The 22,267-nt window shown below is 41.5% G+C and overlaps 1 long non-coding RNA gene across 2 annotated transcripts; it reads right to left on the bottom strand.

Annotated features, from left to right (window-relative positions):
- Nucleotides 1-3,647: 3,647 nt before the first annotated feature.
- Nucleotides 3,648-20,656, bottom strand: LOC140912125 (uncharacterized). 2 transcript variants are annotated; one of them, XR_012159229.1, is made up of 3 exons: nt 20,449-20,656; nt 16,508-16,565; nt 3,648-4,317 (listed from the first exon to the last, which is right to left on the bottom strand). It is a non-coding gene; the product is annotated as an uncharacterized LOC140912125 (long non-coding RNA). The 2 variants fall into 2 exon arrangements; XR_012159230.1 differs by lacking the exon at nt 20,449-20,656 and adding an exon at nt 19,913-20,022.
- Between the last annotated feature and the right edge of the window lie 1,611 nt (nt 20,657-22,267).

The following is a 22,267-nucleotide window of genomic DNA, read 5'->3' as shown; positions in this document are numbered from 1 at the left end:
ATTTTGTACAAGATACCGTAACTCCAGCTCCACTTTTTGTCAGCCTCTAAAGGAACTGAAATGGATCTGCTAGAGACCTCATTAGTAGATGGTTTGTTTTTAAAGCTTAGATTTTCTTTTAACTATATATCAGAAACATGTGAAATCAGGGGGAGTTAGGCACCTAAATATCTTTGAGGATCTGGGCCTGAGAGGGTTGTCTAAGCAACATGGAGCCAAAATGACTCACACATCCCTCGAAGCAATCACTCCAGGTTAGGGTTGAGGCAGATTACTGAGGCAGTACAGGGAAGCTCATTCCGTAATAGTTCTGGGGATAGTTAGAGAATGTCATATTCCAGGGTTGCCAGTATGACACTGTTCACTCAATTAATTTTTAAAAATATAACTCGAAGCATTTTTTAATAAAAGTGTTCCTGGGGCTTAAGGCTATGCTCACATTTTTACTTTCTACAAAAGGTAAAAGATTCCTCTTTTAGGACAGGATGTGATGATTTACCAATTAAAGACCAGAGCTTTGAGAACTTTTTTCAAGCTCCAGCTGATGCAATGCACAAAGATTAATGACGCTGAACAGAGAACAAAATTGGCTGGGTGAGGAGCACACACACACACCACCTCCAAACCCAGACAACATAAAATGAAAATATCCTACTCCAAAGATCAGAGGGGTAGCCATGTTAGTCTGGATCTGTAAAAGCGGCAAAGAGTCCTGTGACACCTTATAGACTAATAGACGTATTGGAGCATAAGCTTTTGTGGGTGAATGCCCACTTTGTCGGATGCATATCCTACTCCAAAGAATAACTTGTGTCTCAATAGAATCATAGCATATTAGGATCAGAAGAGACCCCAGGAGGTCATCTAGTCCAATCCCCTGCTCAAAGCAGGACCAACACCAACTAAATCATCCCCCTTGTAACAGTGCTGGAGAGTTACTTTAGTTTCAGCGCTGAACTTAATCCTGGTCACTAAGTGGTTGTAGGACAGAACAACGGTCCCGACTAGAATAAATATTGCAGGGTAGGAGACATTCCTCAACATGGTATATTACAACAGATGCCATCTCTATCACTGCCAGTTCTGCCCTCCACATCTAATGTCACTTTTTGCCAATGAAAGACTCTTGGGATACAACAAAGGGGCTCCCACTGTAGCACTTCCCATGCCAAAATTAAAATAACTATTCACTGCTCTGAAAGTTATCCAAATCCACCATTAAGAAAAATTGTTACTGCTAGGAAACAGCACGGAATATGCTATGCTTTATGCATTTTTAAAAATGAGAGTGTTGAAAAATATCCTGTACTCCGTCACAGCAACCTTAATACAATAGAGGAGGGAAACAGGAGAACCCAGATTTTAATGGAGGGTGAGATTTTTCTAGAAATTGCCACCAGATTATATGGGACTGGGAAAATCAAATATAGAAAGACAAATCTTGAATGAGTGATTTTTAAGGAATTTTTTATTAATACACCTGAAAATTGCACAATTTCTATATAGAAACTTTGAAGATATTGGTTAGCTGTGTTTGGCACGTCTGCATTAACAGAAGCAAAAACAATTAAAACATTTTTAAAAAAAGAAAAGGAGTACTTGTGGCACCTTAGAGACTAACAAATTTATTTGAGCATAAGCTTTCGTGAGCTACAGATCACTTCATCGGAAGCATGTTAGTAATCAGACATGGCTACATTGCAGACAGTGTTGTAGCCGTGTTCGTCCCAGGATATTAGAGAGAGAAGGTGGGAGAGGTAATATCTGTTATTGGATCAACTTCGGTGTGAGAGACAAGTCACTGGGGGGCGGGGGAGGAGAGAGAGGAGAGAAGCTTGGGGAATGGGGGTGAGTGGGTTATAGATTGTTGTAATAACATATAAATGCAGTATCTCTACGCAGCCCATGATTTTTAGGATCAAGCAAAGTTATAAACGTATGGCTTATTACAAGAATCTACAATCCACTTAACCACCCCCTTCCTGTTTCCTCGCCCCAGAACTGGAGAAGTGTTAACCAGCCACTTCACCTTGAATGGTCCCTTGAAATATGTGTTAACTACTTATGCCAAATGCTCTGTTCCACCTTGGATTTAGCTGTGACTCTCTGAAGACCTGAAAAACAGCTCTGTGTAAACTCGGAAGCTTGTTTCTCTCACCAACAGAAGTGGGTCCAATAAAAGATATTACCTCACCCATCATGACTAACTATGCACAGGAAAGCACTTCTGAAGGTAAAAGTTGCTGGTTTTATATGGGTCAGAGAAGTACGTAATTCATGCTCTTAAAGTGTGGTTCATCTTCACCCTTGAGTGTATGGCCAGGCATGCTGGTTTGAAATGCTGCAACTTTTTAGGGAAGGAAAACAATGATGAATATCTAGGTAACCACCCTCTAACATGCAAATATGCCAACAGCTCACTCCTACACTCTTATTCTATTCAAGTACTTCCTTTCTTGGATCAGTTTTTTAGAACTTGTTCAAACTTTGTTTTTGTGTATTTGTTAATGTGCAGATAGCAGGAAATTCCTTTGGTCTTGCAGAAGCTGGCTTTTCTTCTCACATCTCTCTGTCTGGAGAGGTGTGTGGGCAGGTGGGAAGGTGTAGTGTAGAAAACAGGTTGAGAGACATTAGACATTCAAGTTGTGGACATAGAGGAACATACTTATTGAACACGGTTGGTATGTGAATATTAGTTACACTTCTCTGAGCTTATTTTTTATTATTTGTATTATGGTAGTGCCTAGGAACTCTCAGTCATGGACCAGCACCCCATTGTGCTACACGCTGTACAACCACAGAACAAAGAGGCTGTTTCTGCCTCAAAGAGCTTAGAACCGAGATAATCTCATTTTACTTGTAAGACTTTGCTGCCTATATGACATTTCAAGAGAGGAAACACACATAATTTTTTCAAATCAGCAAAATTCAATCTGATGAATTATAATAATCTCTGATTGCATTATCAAGGGTACGTTGTCACTTGACAACTGCTGCTTGTTTCTACTACTAATACTGGACCCAATCCTACAAACTGTAACTGGAATTTACAGGTGCATTGTTTTAATTTCCTACTCAACTCCCTCACCCTTCAGTCTATGCTATTGGTACTATAACCGTATTTGTTTAATGGGTTTTTAATAATATTTAACATTCATATATTCCATATATTTTACACATAGCCCACCAATCCTGACAAACACTCACTGTCTTATTCAAGCAATTTTCTTTCTCAGGGACAATTATCACCTTGACCCCTGTACCCATGTTACACTCCTTCCCTTTGCTTCTGTGTCACATAGGCCCTGATCTTGCAACCACATACTCATATGTGTACTTTCACTCACATGAATAGTCCCACTGGAGCCTGACTTCAGTGGGAGCAGCACTGGGGCTAAGGGCCTATGATCTACCTGTTTACTTGATATACTGCAACATCTCTAGGGTCCAATCCTGTTCCTACTGAAATCACTGAGAGTTTTGTCATTGAGTTCAATGGAAGCTCAAGCAGGCCCTACGTAGACAAACAAAACAGGGTGTCATATGGTGAGGCAGAGCGGTGCTTCTCTTTTAATAAGAGTAACACTTGTTTGAAGAACTAGAATAGAAAGTAACAACTCAAACTGAAAAAAAAAAAAACCCGAACAAGGAAGAAATGAATCTTTCTAATTCCCCTTGATTGATGCTCTAGAAGTTTCAGGGGACATTCCTCTCTTTTTTCTAGTAGCCACACAAAGAAATACTGCTTGAGCAACTTTGAAAACAGACTGCAAATTTTATTGCTGACTCTTTGCCCACAATAAAATAGCACACTTTTAATGCTGATTTTACAACAGACAGAGTTTTACTGAATAATATGGACACTTTCACCCAGAACGGTAACATCTACTCCAAAGGCTATTACAATGGACAGTGCTGCAGCAGATCACAAAATATTAGATTTACTTGCTCTACATAATAAATAAAAAAATAAATAAAAATTTAAAAATATCACCAGTGTCCAAAAGCCACATGGTATTCTAGAATACTTTAAAGTATATATGATCCTTAAAATGGTGGTGTGATGGAATGAAGATCTATAGCCCAGGGATAGATGAAAAGATGAAACTGTGGACATGTCAAGGTACCCTAGCAGCATATACTTCAGAAGTAGAGCTAGGGTTCATATTAACAAGGAAAGGTCAGTTGGAGGACGACATAGCTGGAAATAGTTATTTGCTCACAACTCAAGTGAGGTCATGGAAGTATTTGGAGACTGGCCTCTGAAAGTGAATTCCTGGAAAGAGGAATGAAGGTCTACTATCAGAAGATGTTCTCCTGAAACGTAAGAAGAACAAAAGATAGATGAATCAGATTACCTGGAGACACTCTTAACATAGTACATGTATAGATGAATTGAAGAATGAGTTACTAGGACCATATTTGGGGTTGGGAAGGAAACTTCCCCCTCTTTCCCCCTCCCCAGGGTAAGACTGTCAAAGATCCTGGAGATTTTTCAGCTTCCTCTGCAGCATGGGTCACAGGTCACTTGCAGATTTAAGCCAGTGTAAATGGTGGATTCTCTGTAATTTGAACTCTTTAAATCATGATTTGTGGGCCAGAGGTTAGGGGTCTATTACAGGAGTGGGTAGGTGAGGTTCTGTGGCCTGCAATGTGGAGGAGTTCAGACTAGATGATCGTGATGGTTCCTTCTGACCTTTAAAGTCTATGAGACCATGTTAACTGCATCTTTTATATTTAGCTTTCATGTTATATTGTGTATATGTTACTGCCTGTTCTATTGTGCGCTTAGCTTCTTTTCTTTAAAATCTTTCCCCAGGTTCTTTTGTTATAAAATAAATTCATCTGTTCTTTTACCCTAGTTATATTTCTTTAATAGGAAATATAGAAGGGACCTTAACACTTTGATCTACCTTCAAAAATATGCTATGATTAAACAATGCATATGGAGAATCAGCATGTTTTCAGTGTGCCACGTCTAGGTACAAAAGTGGAGAATGGCAGCCTAAACTATTACAATGCTCTCTGAAGAAAAGCCTTGTTACTGATGGTTTCTGTTAGCCAGGAGACATCTGAGGCAGATGTTAAGACTGAAGAGAACAATGACCTGGTTGATCTGTACTCTTGGCTAAAGACCTCGCAAGTTAATGCTGCTGAGAAGCAACCGAAACATACTGGGTAAAATCCTGGCCCCCACTGAAGTCGATGGGAGCTTTGCCCCACTTCTTGAAGTGTGCCCCAATGTGTGGGCTAGACTGCGCAACCGTTACTCACTAAAGCAAGTACTTACCCAAGGGGCCCCACTGGAGTCTAACCTCATATGTATGAGAATGTGATGTAGAAGACTCCGCAGTGGAGACTTTTCCTCTCATTTCCATGCTACAGCTGGTCATGTCCTAAGGGCATGTCTACACTTCAGTCCAAAGTTGACCTATGTAATTACTGCGGTAGCCGATGTCCTCACTGCCCTCCTTCTGTTGGTGGTGTGCGTCCTCACCAGAAGCGCTTCCAAAGGCAGTGTTGGGGGGGTGGGGGCTGAGACCCAGAGCCCTCAGCTCCATGTAGCTCCCTGCTGGGAGCCCAACTGCGCCCCAGGCTATTGGCTCCCCGCTCCCAGCCAGGAGTGGGGGTCGGGGGGCAGCTGCCTGGGCTTCTCAGCTCCCTGAATGGGGAGCCTCTGGGCACCAATCCAGCTGGGAGTAGGGAGCCAGGGGCAGCCGGGCTTTAGCTACCTGGCTTTCTTGTCAAAAGAAATTGACAAGACAGCCAATGTAAGTAAGGCAGTGTCTACACAGACACTGTGTTGCCCTAACTACACCGACCTAAGCCCTAGGCCTCTTGTGGAGATTGAGTTATTGTCAGTGTAATACATCACTCACATCAGCGGGACAAGGCTGTAGTGTGTACACTGACATAATTAGGTTGATTTAAGCTGCCTTATGTTGACCTAACTGTGTAGTGTAGACCAGGCCTAAGTTACACATGGTGCATAGAACAAAGCCCAAACAAATTAAGTTAGAAATGTATTTGTGAATCAAATTACAGCTACAATGCAAGACATAAAATAGGTTTAATTTTTCCTTCAAGCTTTCTACAGAGTTTGGATACATTTTACGTCACTCAGCAATGACTGTGTGGCACTCCGACATTAACTAATTGTGCTGTATTTATACATGTACATTGCCTAAAAATCTTGCATATAGGGGAAGTTAACAACTGCCTCTTACTGCAGTCTTGGAAATGGCTACAGTCCTAAAGGTATAATCACTGAAGACATTGATATAAGTTCTCCAAGTATTTATTTTGGCTTTTAGCAGTGGAAGCTGCATTAACAGTGAAAACAAAATGACATGCTCATATGATGGGTGTGGACATCACGAGATTTGTAGATGCCTGGTGGAAGAGGTTGGGAAATACTAGTATCTGCTTCTCCTCTCTCCCGCTCCCAGAGTGCTTAGACACATGTCCAGAAACAATAGGGACTTGTAAGAATTTCGGCAAATTTCACTTTAAATTGTGCAAAATTTCTCTGAAATTTTTCTTTTGTACTATTGTATCTAAATAACAGATATTACTGGTAAGTCACAAGGAGAGTCACTTATAAATATTTATTAAAGGGAAGATTCTCAAAAGTGCCTAAGAGATTTAGGAGCACAAGTGCCACTTACTTTTGGTGGGATTTGTGCTCTGAAGTCATTTAGCCATTTTTGAAAATCCCACCCTAACTTATTAAACTAATTGGCAGCTAAATGGAACAACATCAAAGTTTATTAAAGCAAAATTCTGGAAAATGTTATTGACAATTCTGCAAACATCTGCTTACTTCAAGATGATACAGAATACTTTAAGTAAACATGACACAATGATGACACAGATTGTAACTTTTGGAGGGTTTTTTTATAAAGCAATCTGTGGAAATCAGAATATCCGCCTTTGTATACAACAGTGAAAGATCTCCCACGATGAAAAAGAAAAAAAATATTCTTTTAGTTGCCCTCTAAAGTATTTTCATAAAGACTCTTTCATAAATACTTATGCACATGTGTAACTTCACAAATGTAAGTAGCCTAACTTAATTCAATATATGAATTCAGAGAACCCAGTTTTTAAATACAAGCTACTTAATAGGATGTCCTTGGATCCTCTGAGCTGACACATAAGTGCTTGTTTTATTTGTCTTGATCATCTAGCTGGAGGAAATTAAGAAATCCATGTTTAAAAATTAACCCTAGAGATATATAAAATATGTAGCTCCTTTCCACTGTATTCTATTAATTGCTGTATATGACACCACATTGCCTTCTGTTCTCTGATCATAGGATTAAGGATCTTAACATATACACACAAGGAGATGGAGGTGAGGTTATTGAGAGAAGCTTAACTCTGAACAGCTTGACTTTTGTGCACTAAAAATCTCATCTATAAAACATTACATTTCAAATTTAAACAATACAGAGGACAAAATCCTGTAGTCTTAGTAAGGTCCTAATAGTAAAGACAACCCTTATGTACACAAGAAATCCTCTCTGATAGAGGAAGTCTGCTCGTGTATGGTTTACTTGCCTGAGTAAAGGTCTTCCAGGTCACATACTGAGAGAAGATTTCAGGATGCGTCCCGTAAGTGTAGATGGGGGGAAAGAGGGAGGTTGTACTTTACTTCAGAAAATAAGCAATTTTATAAAAACAAGGAAGAAGCCTTTTTAAAAAAGGCCATTAGACTTTTAAAAAAACATTTGAAATGAAGAAAAGTTTTAAAAATATCAAATTAAAAATAACAGGAAAGAATGAGAGCGAGAGGGAGCCCCCATCTTTCCTACAGAAAACCCTCAGAGTTTAAAGTTTACTTGTCTTGAGGCCAGTTCTCAGCATCCGGGTCTAGCAACAGCAGCTCTTTTAAAAGTTCTTTGTGCCACCCAAACAAGTTTTCAATATGTTATCGATCAGTTACAAATAAATGTAAGCAGCTAATGAATTAGGGCTAAGTTCATCTCCACGGAAGACAGGAGTCATACTGGGATGAATGAGGCCCAATTCTGCAATTCACGGTGTGTCTGCTACACCCATGCAACACATCAGAATGATAGTGCATCCTGGGCAAAAATACCCCACAATTATACAGTCTAATGTGGCTAGCAAGCGAAGCTCACTGCACCAATCTCTGCCCTGTGGGGTTTTCTGGTTAGTTGTGCTCCAGAGACTGGAACACTCTGTCTCTGACAGAACACCTAAGAGCTAGATACCTAACATGATGTTTAGCTTCCAGTCTACGGCTCAAGTCAGCCAAGAAATAGTAAAGAACAGTCACTGGGCCCAAATGAGAAAAGACCCCCATCCCTTTTGAACTCCCATCCAAAGGTGGGGAGAGGAAGCAACAGCTGAAATAAACTTAGGCATTGCAGCAAGTGGGGGAATAAGTGAGCTGTATGAATGGTTCAGGTGTAGTTCATGGGATGGCCCTAGCCTATCCTTACCCATGACCTTCTCCTCCTTCTATATCAAAGAGAAAACCATTTTAATTGGACTCAGAAGTCAATGTTCCAAATTCAAGTCTAGTATAAAAGGGTGCAAGCCTCATTTAAGCCAATGGCATTCAAACCGCTTACCCAAAGATCAAATTTAACCCAATGTTGCTATGGTCAATAAATGATAAAAAGAAAGAATGAGAAGGTTACGACAGAAAATCAGGGAAAGAGAAACATACAAAAAGGGTAAGGGAGAAAAAGAAGTGAAATACTAGTTAAAACATGAGATCATGTTATATTTTCCTTTTAGTATCAGTTGGCTGGCCTCCCAAAGCAACTAAAAAAAACACACAACAAGCCAAAGACATTTTAAATTAGATGAGTCTGACTTCTCAATCAACATTACCTGCCTGGAGAGAAAGTTTCTGCATTATTTTTCAAGTTTTGGTTTTACGATCCGCTGCAATTTAGCTAAATTTAAAAGTATGTCCATTCTAAAATGAATACTATGGAAAATAATCAAGTTCATTCCAGGAACTGTAAGACTTTGGGGCTTAATGACTCAAAAAGCATGTGTTTTTGTGTTAAGTGTTAATGCATGTGTTTTATTCTCTCATCCATATTTTAGCCATCTTTACACCAAGGATGTTTGATCAGCTTGAAATTAATGGTATGCTCTTAACCAAACGAGCTTTTCATTCCTTGTGTATTTATTCATCAATCAAAAAGTCTTAAACCAACAAACTTACTTTTTAAATGGGAATTACTCTGGTTTTCAAAAAGAACTGTCCAGGGGAATCCCATATAAATGACAATACTTCCAAGAAATGTCTGCTTAAGAATTTACATCCAGGGATTGAATAATTAAATTACTGTTTATAAAATGGCTGGAACCTCTCCTAGGTGTTATGTTTTTTTCAGTTGTAACCTAAAGCAGAAGCTACACTCAGAAAATTGGTTCTGAATCATTCCCTTCTTTTGAAAAATCCACAGGAAGGGATAAAATTGAAATGCTGAGATTGTCTGGTGAGCAGCTGGGTATTGCATTGGAAGGGCCTGATCCAAGCCCACTGAAGCCAATAGTAGGCTTTCCACTGACTTCACTTTACACTGGATCAAGCTGAAAAAAGCAGTGCCAAGCAGAAGGACCCTCTTTCTTCTCCACTGCCCACCAGCCTGCAGATATTACGTTTTAACAGCCCCTGTAGCATGTGAACTTTCTTCCCAGTTAGTTTTGGGTAGAAAATTAGTCTGCTCTAAGATTTGAGAGCAGCATCAAACAAAGTTACCCCCATGTACTGAATTTTCAGAAGCAGCTACATAAATTGCATGTCTATATCCCACATATATGTACAAACAAGTATATGACCTTGTAAGAGGGACTAGTTATCTTACTTCCTACTGGCATACAAATAGGGAATTTGTTTATGCAGTTTCAGTAGACAGCATCACAATGTTGCTCTATACATAAATTAGGTTCAGTTTCTTATAGAAAATACATTTCAAAATACATTTTCATGGAATGCATGCTCCTTTTCATGGCTTATCCCTGACATTATGAAACACCTCCATTTGACTCCAGTAATGGCTTGCTTCTGATCACAGCAAGAAAATGCTCATCAAAAGGTGGGAGTTAACTCAAAGCCTCATGTGTGGAAAATAGTCCCCAGAAAATAGATTAAGCAGAAAATCAATTTGGTAGAAAAGTACAAGACATTCAAGGTGAAGGCTCAGGTGTACAAAACTCAGCACTCTGCATCACCAGAAATAACTAAAAGGGAAAATCCACCTACACCTCACTAGCTTTTATACCCTTCATTTAAGCTGGCCACATTTCCCATTGCAGACTAGAAAATGAGAAGTGTCAAAACACCTCAGTGTTCAGAGTCATGGGAGTAGGTAAAGCAAAAATACCTTCCTATCATCTGGTTATCCAGCAATCCTGGGCAGATGTCTCCTTGATTCAGTGAAGCCCATAGTATGGGCAGTAAAGGGGCAGGAAAACTCTCAAAGATACATCTCAGAGTTTCCTGTCCATTGTTCCCTAAGGGAGAACAGAGTCAGTGGTTTCAAAGATTAGAGGGGTGAGACATCCCAACTCTACAAATCCTGGGGATCCACAGAGAAGGGCACCCCCAGATCTGTGGAGTAAGGAGCCATCCAGGTTGACAGTTTATGACTCCAAGCTGCCGTTCTGGCCCATCCTTCCAGCAGCATAGCTTCAATCATACTTCAATCATACCGCCATTGGCTGGGCCCCTCTGTAGCTGCTCAGTAGTGACCGGGGAAGAAACACAGAGGTAACTAATACATAGCTATATTAATTCCCTTCTGTATTTCCTCAGAGTCCCCTTCCTTTCCTCACCCCAAAATCACATGCAGTGCCTTCTGCATAAAGCCCCAGTAGAGTGCCATCCACAGAATGCAAGGAAAGGAGGATAGGTTTTGGTCTATCAAGTATCCATTTGATGGACCAGGAGTGAAAAAGACAGCAGACCCTGAAATATTATGATAGAGAAGAAAGAGCACTGATACTACACTCAGATATTTTGGACTTGACAAAACTTAACACAAGTGAAGACGGTGATTTTGCTCTGTGATTCAGTTTTGGTTGATGAACCAGGAGAACTTGTTAAGCTTGTGACAGCAGAACAAACAGTAGTGGCCACAGAAAACAGGAGTGGCCATGGACAAATTTACCTCTTCTGGATGTATGTTCTGTTTTCATTAGCTTTGACATTTTAGAGATCAGTCTACATTACAGATGGTATTTGCCAGTGGCTGTGGGCTGGATAGATTAAAGTTTACTAAAATAACAAATCAAATACACAAATGGTGGTTTCTACAGTTGTACGGGCTGCTTTTTTGTGATTAGTTTTGATTAAAGCTGAACAAAACTCTTCAGATATATTTTGGCTTCAATTAAATCTACTTAGTTGAACTTATCCCTTTAGCAAAACTCAGCACTAAGGTTTTTCCCACTTTGGTGGAATTTAAAAAAATATGCCATATTAACCAGTTTACCCACCTGGATAAGAAAACCCTACTACCAGGACTTTTTCAACTCTATACCTAATTCACTTGACCATACTGCCCCCCCAGGCAATCCACATCTTCTCTGAATCTCAGTTTCCCACCTGTACAGTATAATACTAATAATACTCAATCACTACAGGCCAAATCCTGCTTGACTGACTTCGTTTTCATGGACTTCAACTGGAGTTGTGAATACTCATCAACTATAAAAATGCAGGCCATTCATTCAGATACCTAACTGTAGACATCCAAGTTTGAAACGTTTGTCCTAAAATTACTTATTTGGGAAGCACTGTGACCTAGTAAATTTGGCATAGGACTGGGAGTCAGAAGACCTGGGATCTAACCTTGTTTCCAAAACTGATTTGCTGTGTGACTTGTGCAGGTCAGTTACATCCACAAAACCTCAGTTTCCTCACCTGTAAAATAAGATGATACCTACCTTCTATAGAACATTTGTGAAATGCTACCTAAGTACAAAGGATTAAGGTCAATTAGTGGTAGAGGTGGGAATGGAACTCAGGAACCCCTGCCTCCTAATCCTATATTCAAGGTGCTGTCGATGCAGCAGATTGCTTTTCAAAAAATTCACAACTGTGTATTTTTGTGGGAAATTGATAGTTTAAGTGCCTAGATAAAATTATGTGCAAATTATTTTTTTATGTAAATTTCAAGTCCTTCCATTCATTTCAATGGGTATTGGTTCAGACCCATACGTATATAAATGTACATACAAAAACTTTCACTAGATGTTCTTCAGCGAGTTAGAGTTTGTTTTATATGCGGTATGTCAAGAAAAATGTTTTGGTCAAATTGTGCTCTGGGAAATGACTGAGCAGGGCCCTGAGGTTCCTGTGATTAAGTTAACTTGTGGGAATGGGTAACCTACGAGTTCCTCACTGAAGTCAGTTAGGACACTAATGGATTTCCCATTCCTGTGGTTTGGGACTGTTTCCTTTTTTAAAGCAGTCATCCTTACACACAATGTTCTGTTTACATTACATCTTACACAGGCTAGATATCTTCTGGAACTTTAAAGTAGTACCATAAAAGAACAAATGTAAGAGATTAAATTTAAAAAAAGAAGTAGTGACAAAGAACTGATAGCTTCATCAGAGATGGTATACACATGGCAGTACTAATACAAGAAGATACAAGTAACAGCAGAATTAGTTTGATGTTACTGAATTCCTAGACCTTTTTATTTACAGCATGGCAAAAAATCAGTGAACGTCAAATCCTGCAGCCCTTTCTTAGGCAAACACCCAATGAAATCAATGGGCATACCTAAGTAAGGTCTGCAGGATCAAAGGGGCCATAGAGCGAGCTGGATCTGTCCCATCATATTTTAAGAGACCGCTTGTTCAGTGCAAGAATAACATCCCTCATCATTTCTGAAAAGGACATTAAATTCTAAACTCCATAGGTTGCTAATTAAATTTTATAGTGATTTTTGGAAGTCACTGGGATTTTTCCTCTGTAATAAATCTCAATATGGGCCATATATTCCTCACTGAGGCACTGTTTTCATTTTAACAGCTCTACTCTTTTATCCATTCAGTTTTCTATTTCTTGAGACCTTTGGGCCCACCTGAAATTTATTCCATTAAAGCTATCCATCTAAAAAAGGCTTCACTGCATTTTTGTAAGTTTCCTTTGTCATACAGAATTTAGTAGTCGGAAACAGATTCTTGAGAGAGCAAAGATGTCTTGACAGAAGAAAAAATATCACTGGAGGAAAAATGAAGTAATCTTCTCTAAGTTTAAATAAAATTGGCTCAACTTTACCTGTGTTTTGCATCAAAGCAGCATTTATTCTGACCTCACAGCAAACAATAAAAGTGCTATTCTACCATCAGCCTACTGAAATGATAGGCACAACATAATGAACGGCTTGCATATCAAAGGCATGCTTTCTAAGAAGCTTGACCATTGTTCAATTATCTGTTCCTCAAACACCTACTGTACAGATAGCTGCTTCAGTTTCATTGTTTATTACTTTTTTAAAATCACCTGCCGCTCTGCAAGTTGACAGCAGATTAATTCCAAACCCAAATGTTTGTGTTTTAAAATTCTTTTTATAGTAATTCACAAATGGGAGTATCAACCATTCAGGCATGGCTGGTGTGTGGTCTTTATACCCTTATTTTATGGACAATTTATTAAATTAGCTTGCGTACACTACATTTCACCAAGAATTTGTCCATTTGTCCATTGCCAGAATGACCCATTGTGCTGGACAATGTAATAAGATTAATACACATAAGAAAAGATAAAACAGGCTCCCACAACTCCCCCCCATAGATCTCTATATGGAAAGGATTCTTCCGATAAGGAAAGGGGAGCTTAGCTACCTCTGGGGAACTGTATTTCTACTTTTATCCCTTTCCCTTTTTGAACACATATGGACATCTATGCAGAGTCTGTGGTCTGTTGGATATAGGCAGGAGAGACTGGGTGGGCAAGGGAAACAGGAGGGGTGGGTTAGCTGTGGGGATGTACCAGGTCTCTCTCCCCACTGGGAGAATCTCTGAAGATGATAACACAGCAGATAACAGAGACCTCTGTATTATTTCTACAGAGTTTGGGGTTTCTGGGTCGAGAAGCAGCAGCTCCAGACAATCTCTGTAGCAAGCCTGGAATCAGAGCTAGTAATGGTATGTCTCCTGGAGCTGGGAATCACACCAACCGCTTGACGCGCCAACACACCCAGAGTCATGGAGATCAGAATCTGGCACATTCTGCACATCATTATATGCATGTGGTATAAAACTGTTGGGGGTCGGCTATTAAATATATATTTAAAAATAATACAACCATGAAACTGGGAAATTGGAGGTGAGGATCTCACTCAGAATTCCTATTCAGCAACTTTATGCTGGCCAGAGTGGTGTAAAAGGACTCTAAAATCCCCAGTATCCCCTCACAAGTCTTCGTGCAGGGGGCATACTGGGTGTGTAGTTGGGAACCGGAGGGATGTGCTAGGGGCTGGATATGTTGCAGAGATTCTGGGTAGCCCTAAGGCCCATACATCAGGCAAGTGAGACTGGCTGTGACTTAGGCCTCAGGGATGTCTAAATTATGCTGAGGGCCTCTCCAGCCTCTGGAGCAGCTCAGTATCCAAAAGGCATTAAGGTGCTTGAAGCCACCTTAGTTTCTCCCCTCCAGCCGTAGCTCTGTGCTGCTCCTGTTACAGGGATAGCAGAGAATCTCACCCTCTAAATTCATTTTCCAGCTGTCTCACTGTGTGACCTTGATCAAATCACTTAGGCTACATCTACACTGGAAACTTCAACATACTGCTACGGGAGTGCTCCCACGGCAGCGCTTTGAAGTGTGAGGGTTGTCACGCATGAGCTCTGGGAGAGAGCTCTCCCAGCGCTCCTGGTAATCCATCCCCACCAGGGTAATAGCGCTGAGCACTGGGAACGTGGCTCCCAGTGCTCAGAGCCTGTCCACACTAGCGCTTTAAAGCATTCAGACTTGCTGCGCTCAGGGGGGTGATTTTTCAGCAAGTTAGAGTGCTATAAAATGCAAGTGTAGACTCTACCTACACCAATGGGAGGGATTCTCCTGTTGGTGTAGGTAATCCACACACACTCCCCCTCCCGACCCCCAGAGGCAATAGCTTGACCAACAAAAGAATTCTTCCATTAACCTAGCGCTGTATGCTCTGGGGGATAGGTGAATTTAACTATGCCACTCAGAGGTGTGGACTTTTCACAACCCTGAGTGACATAGTTAAGCTGACTTAATTTTCTAGTGTAGACCAGGCCTTAACCATTGTCCCCCATCTGTAAAATGGAGATAATAGTTATCTAGACCACAGGAGAGCAGGGAGATTTAATTAATTTATGTCTTTAAAGTATTTTGAAATCTTTGGACGAAGAATGCTATAGAAAGTGAAAAGCAGTACTATTAATATGTACTGACAGTTGGAGGTTAGAATTTTTTTATCTTTATAGGGGAACTATTGATCACAACAGTAGGGCTATTCCCTAGCTCTCTTAGAAAAGTCTCCCTAAGTCTTTAACTTTCAGAAGAAATAGCAGAGGAGACCTCAGTTTAATGTCTCATCTAAACAATCACTTATGTATCAAAATAAAGTTCCAATCACAAGATTTTTTAGACATTGTTACTAATATAATGGTCTAGATGACCAAAGTGCTGAACAAACATTACTCGGTTAATCATGAGGTACTAAAATGAATGCCACGTAACAGGTATGGTATAATTGTTGCAATCGCATGAATCAAATGCCAAATTTAGGCAAGAAAATTCAAATATCTTTTAAACATATTCCTTTTCCCTATGGGAATTTTTCATACAATTTTGAGAAGTCTTTAAACTTGTATTGGTTGCTACATCAGGAAGAAAAATGAATGTGACTATCTTATTTTCAAATTTCATGTATCTTAAACGTTTCTTTCTAATACAGCATTTTTAAAATACTCATGTCCAGTGCAGTTAGCAATAAACTCAAAGGCAGAAATATAAAACTATTTAGAAGCACCAATGTTCAATAGAAAAATACCTTTTTAAAAAAAATACTTTGAAAAAATATTTAGCATTTATCTTCAAAGCATTTTATAATCATCACAGTACCACATGCAAGAGTAAGCAAGTATTATCCCAATTTTACACAAACTATGAGACATGCAAATAATATTTTGGTGTGTTGAAAGGGCTAAAGAATCTGCAATCATAGACTTAAATTACTAATAAATCCTAATATCACTGACCCAAAATGAAAACGTGATAGAGGATAAAATCATTTTGATACATTCCAGTTTCTTATCATATGTTGCTGTCATTGTTTGTCATATAAATACTCCTATTGATAGTTAAAAGGTAGGTTTGCAGCTGGATCCTGCAATTAGCTGAGCAGACTCTCTGCCCTTGCTAAGGATTTCCCTTAAGGTGTTAAGCCTGCACTACCTGTTGTCAATGGAACAAGTGGGCCCAGAGCAATTGTTAGTAGTCCCTGAAAGCTGATCGGTCATAGTTACCAGCTATCCTTGCTTCCAGATGTTTCTCCAGATGTCCAGGATCCTAATTATAAAGAAGCTGGAAAAAGGCAGATAGTGTGATTAACTATTTTTAAAAAATGACAACAGACTTATAGCATGAAAGATGCTAAAATACATACTCCCCTTGTATTACTTTTCCATGTCAGCAATTATTGCAGTTACCACAGGGATGTGTAATGCGATCAGGAAGAGGAGGGGTGGAAGCCCACAAAATACGCATTAAGAAATGGCCCACACGATGGAAAAATTTTGAGACCCCCTGTATTACAACCTATGGAGTGTGGATTTATGGAAAGTTGTTAGTAGTGCTTTTGGGACAGATCGTGCCTGGCCCTAACGCAGCTAAACAGGTGATTAAGAACCCCACCTGCTGGGACACCTCCCCATTTCTTCACTTGAGGGTGCAGGTGGAGGAGAATAGACTGCCTCCAAAGTGAAAGTATGCTACAGCCAGGAACAAAAGCTATAGCCGCTTTCTCTCCACTAGCAGCCCAAGGGAAACAGGGGAGCCATTGTGATGCTGAGTTACAGTTTTTCCCTGGCACGGTGCAGCTACGTCATATTTAGGGCACCGAGCAAAGGTTCAGTGTCTAGCACAGCTGAAATTCCTCTCACAGAAACAGCAGAAGATTTTACCTAATTTTCTTACCTAGTCTATATGTCGTGGCTATTGACTGCTCCTCTGAAAGGGTAGATTGAATACATGCCATCTCTCTGGGAAGTAACAGACAACATTCTCTGTATTACGCTACCAGGCTTTTAAGTTAGAATGCCAAAGAATTTTATGAAAGGCAAAATTATGTAGGTCTCAAACTAAAAGTCTTCTATTAATATGCCAGCCACACGCAAGGTAAAGCAAGCGAATGGAACAAAAAGAGAGGGACAGATGTGAAGGAGAGTTACTGGTTAAAGAGATTTCTCAAGCTGAAACTGCACCCTTTTATTATAATAATTGGGTTAGAGAGAATGACGTTATTTTGAAAAGTAAATTACCAAAACCACATCTAAATGAAGTATTTTTAAAGGGGCATTGTCAGCTTTATGTCTAGTGAATTTACAAAATTAAGCTAAAAGTTGTATTAGTGCAATATCTACTAATTTTGTGGGTTTAGTTACATTTTCTTAATTTATAAAACATTTCTCCATTGTTGCTGTGCGAAACACACACACAAACAATAGAGGAAGCTAAGGAAACAGTGAAAATGACTATATGAAGTGCTAATAATTGCACAGTGCAAACAAACTGATATTTCTCTATTTTTCTTAACCTCTCATTTAATAATAGTATATGTTGTAATAATAGTAGGTAAAAGGTTTTCTTCAGAAATTAGTGTGCTTGCATTTGACAGTGTCCCTTTAATTTTTTTATTTTGTTTTGCACATTGGATTTATGCTTACAGAGCTGACTGTCTCAAATGAAAGCACTACTCTCTTGAAAGGTCAGACTTTACTTTTAAAATAAGCTTCTGGACACTTTACAATTTCAAACCTGAACTCCAAGAAGATCAGACTATGATTAAAATGTCAGCTGAAAATAAATCCCAACGGCTCCACATTTACAGCTATCAGAAAACAAAAAGAAACATCATTTGAATTAAAAAATAATTTCTTAGGTAGACAGGTGAAAAAATATACGTGCTTGACATTACTATTACAAAACTACTGTAAAGGAACAGAGATGTAGATATGATACTTCTCCTATAGTATTCCACAAGCCTACCCCAAAACACAAGCTATTGAAAACTAGCATATTGCATGCTAGTCCTTACATACGACAGGATACTATACCATATACATACATGCATGTATCTTTTTTTTTTGTTTCTCCCTGTCCTCCAAATGCCAACTGCAGTTACTACATCATCTAATTTATAATTCCAATTAAAATAAAATGTACATTTATATAGCACCCAAAGTGTTTTACAAATCAGTGGTATGGACCACTTCTCCCAAAGGTGGAATATACAGCGCCTATTGAAGAGAGCACTGCAACATCACCCTACAGTCCAGGAAAGGAAGAATATTGGATTCCACTGAAATTGAGGGAAAGAGAAGGTGTGTCTACCTAAGTTAGCATTAGCCAACATATTGTAGAAACCTTAGTTATTTCAAAAGCAGTCACTGTACTAATTTCCGCCTCCTTAAACTCTTCCACTACTGCAGCTACAGTGGCGGTGGTAACACCTACTTGTCTAGACATGGAGTTACTCCTGATTAGCTCCAACTACGGACACCCTTATTCCAGTGACCACACCTGGGGCTGGAGCTAGGGTGACCAGCTAGCAAGTGTGAAAAATCAGGACATGGGGTGGGGGGTAATAGGAGTCCATATTTAGAAAAAAGCCCCAAATATCGGGACTGTCCCTATAAAATCGGGACATCTGGTTACCCTAGCTGGAGCTTATGAGGAATAACTCCCTGTGTAGACAAGTCCTAACATTAATAGACAGTGACCTCTGGTGTTTTAAACACCCTCTTATACGACCCCGAGCGAGCAGAGTACGGTCTGGATAATCAGTGACGGCCAAGAACCTAGCTATGGCTAGCTGCTACCATCCCTGCCGTGCCAGAGCAGCACGAGTGGGAAATACTAGGAAAACAAGCATAGGGCAGCCAGACCCATCGGATCTTTACTAATCCCAAGCAACCGAAGTTAACTGTGCAAAAGATTTGGAACCAAGCGCAAAACGATCTGAAGCACGTGGTGACCCACCCGGCCGCCCACCAGCACCGGGTGGGGGCAAACTTTTGTTCCGAACGCTTCTGCGCCAAACACAAGGGATGGTTTAGAGGAAAGGTGCCTTGTGCTTCAAGCAGATGGGGAAGCTGGCCTCGCTGTCGCCAGCGCACACCAGAAAAGGCCCCTGGATTATTTCCCTCTTCAACGCCAAGGCGCCTGCCCGAAACGGGGCAGCGGGGTATTTTTGCCGACTCGGAGCCAGACGGAAAAGCGCTACCAACCCTGCAGCACCCAGACTTTCCTTCGAGGGCCCCCACGCCGCAGTCCTGGCCCAGCCCGGCTCGGAAGGAACCACAGGACAAGACGCTCCAGAGACACAGACCCCTCCAAGCAGCCGGCACAGGGCTCCCCCTCCTCCCGTCGCTCACTGCCAGCAGAGCCTTCCCTGGGCAAAGTCCCCGGGCTTGCAGCGTTAGCGCCTTGCAAGCGCCCTCCCCTCTGCCCCTCTCCTCCGGGCTTCCCCGGTTATTATTGGGTGCGCAGCTGCCGCCCGCATAAATTTAGGCGTGTCGGGCCCTGGGGGTGGTAGGACCGGTGCAAAGCGCTTTGTCTGGCTCCTCACGCCCCCATCCCCGCGCAGCGGAGCTCAGCTGCAGGATCCCGCCCGCCTTCCCCTCCTGGCTGAACGGCTGCCGTGTGTTCACCTGAGCCAGGTTTCCCCTTGTGCGCGGCAACGAGGGCAGCGGATTTCTCGCCCCGGCTGCGCGCTGAGGGGCCGGCGGCGCCTGGCGCAGCCTCGCGCGCTCTCCCGCGGCCGCTTGGTGCAGCCGCTGCCCGCGGCAGGCGCCTGCCCAGCAATGAGCGGCGCGCGGAGCGGCGCGCGGAGGACCCCGGGGGCGGGCAGCGGCGCGCGGAGGACCCCGGGGGCGGGCAGCGGAGCGCTCGGCCCCGGGAGACGGGGAGCAGCGCCTCCGTTTCCTCCCGCCGCAGCTGCAGAGCGGGCGAAGCCGCGCTCGGGTGACTTTCCCTTCCGCCCCTGGACGCCCTGCAGGAGCCGGCCGCGCGGCGCTAGAGGAGATGCAGCGGCTACAGCAGGTAAGGGCAGGGCGCAGAGCCTGTAACCCCGCAGGGAGAGGGACCGGTGCCGCCGCCCCCCGCCTCTCACCCGAGCTCCCAAATCTCAGCCCCCCCATGCACCGCTGCCCCGGGAAGAGGGCCGGACAGGTCTGCAGTTACAGACCGCAGAGGGCACCTCCGTTGTCTCTGAAGCGCAGTTCGAGCCTCTGCTTCGGTCAGGGCGAGCGCAGCCCTGCGGTTACTGCGGCTTCGTCTCGGCGCTCCTGCTTCTGCTGACGCGGACAGGGCTTTCGCTCTCGAGTGGAGTCCGTGCGTGGCCCAGAATAACCCGCCTCAGTTTACCCAGTTGGCTTGTCTCGGGTGCAGGAGATCGGAGTAGTACGCGCGAGTACGAGTCGGCTGTGCAGCTGTCCTCTCTCCTGGTGAGTTTCCCATCGGGGTGGGTTAGTTTCGTGTCGCTAAATACAGAAAAGGGCCGCTATTTGTTAGCGAGCTTATTTTTATTCCTAAAAGGATGCTTCTCTTTTCTGTCCCCGGTTTGGATTTTATGAATACCTTTAGACAGATAAAGGCAGGGGATCTAATCTCTCAGGAGGAATACAAATAATACCAATTTACTAGAAGAAACAGGGCTTTTGGCTGTTTGTGTATCAGGAGCGCATTCACGGATTTGCAGCAACCTATAACTTCCTTAAATCTGGTACTCCTCTGTGGCCAGTACATTACTTTCGAGATAAGTGCTCGGTGTAGACAAAGAGCATGATGATTGCACTAGTTGCTGCTGATTTTGTGCTTCTGGTGTTCCCAATATAACCTTCTAGGGTTTGTAACTTTCAGAATAATAATAATAATAAAAATTCCTAGACAAAAATGTGATACAAGTTCTCAGTGAAGGAACCTTTTTGTTTAAAGTAAACTTAGACTAAATTCATTAAGCTTGAGCTAGGGGCCATTAAAATGTTGCATCAAACAAGTTTAGATGCTCTCTCTGCAATTGGTAACTCCAAATCGGTTTTGGATTCAAAGAACTCAGCTTTGCACACTACTCTTTGTTGTTCAAAGGAGCTCGGGTTATACTATGAACTATTGCTTCTTATCAATGTGAAACCTTGGGATTCTATGTGTGAGGCCCTCCACAACGCCCTTGGTTATATGTCAGTGGCCCATGAATACTGGTAGGGGAGGACTGGGAGATTATGACATGGACTACATTTGTTTTTTAGTGCTTTCTTAAAGAATTGAGTTATGCCCAGATTTACTGCATATACCTGGAAACACCTGGGGCTGTTTGTAAATGGAAGACCCATAATGATGCCCCTTAAGCGGTATTGCATCTCAAAGACTCAGGGTAAGATTTTGCCCTCACTGAAATCAATAGGAGTTTTGCCATTCAGATCCTGATTTCACCCTCTGTACCTTTGTCCACAGCAAACAACTTCATTTTTTTCTTTAAATTAGGAAATTTAAATTTGCAGAACTACTCACTGAAGATTGGGCTTATTCCTGAGAGTGAGAATTTTAGATGCTGAAAGGGGCTTATTTTTTTAACCTCTTGGCTCTTGTGAATTTAAATCAGACCCTTATTGCTATTTTAATATCTATATGCCTATTTATATTGGATTGCAGGTGACAGGGCAAATTGCTTCTTTTTTTGAAGCTCTCTGAACCATGTTTGTGCCCAATCTGCTCCCATTGAAGTCCACAACAGAATGGTTAGACTTCAAGGGGAGCAAATCTGAGTGCTGAATGTCCCTGTTTACCTTTTGAATAGAAATGGAGGAGTTCCAAAAAATAAATTCAAAATATAGCTTCAAGTGTCAAATTTGAGTCCACATTAAGGCTTTTTTAAAAACATACTTTAATTCAATTTTATAAACCCCTAATTGAAGTAAACTGATTAGTTCCTATGCAGCCTTAAAGTTTATCTCTACTCTGATGAAGTTAAAGACGTGAGCTCTTGCTGGCACAGTCAAATCATAAAT

Source organism: Lepidochelys kempii, chromosome 5 (genome assembly GCF_965140285.1).
Source record: "Lepidochelys kempii isolate rLepKem1 chromosome 5, rLepKem1.hap1, whole genome shotgun sequence".
NCBI classification, from domain to species: Eukaryota; Metazoa; Chordata; order Testudines; family Cheloniidae; genus Lepidochelys; species Lepidochelys kempii.
The sequence above is the reverse complement of the archived record's forward strand: the minus strand, read 5'-3'. Positions and strand labels throughout refer to the sequence as shown.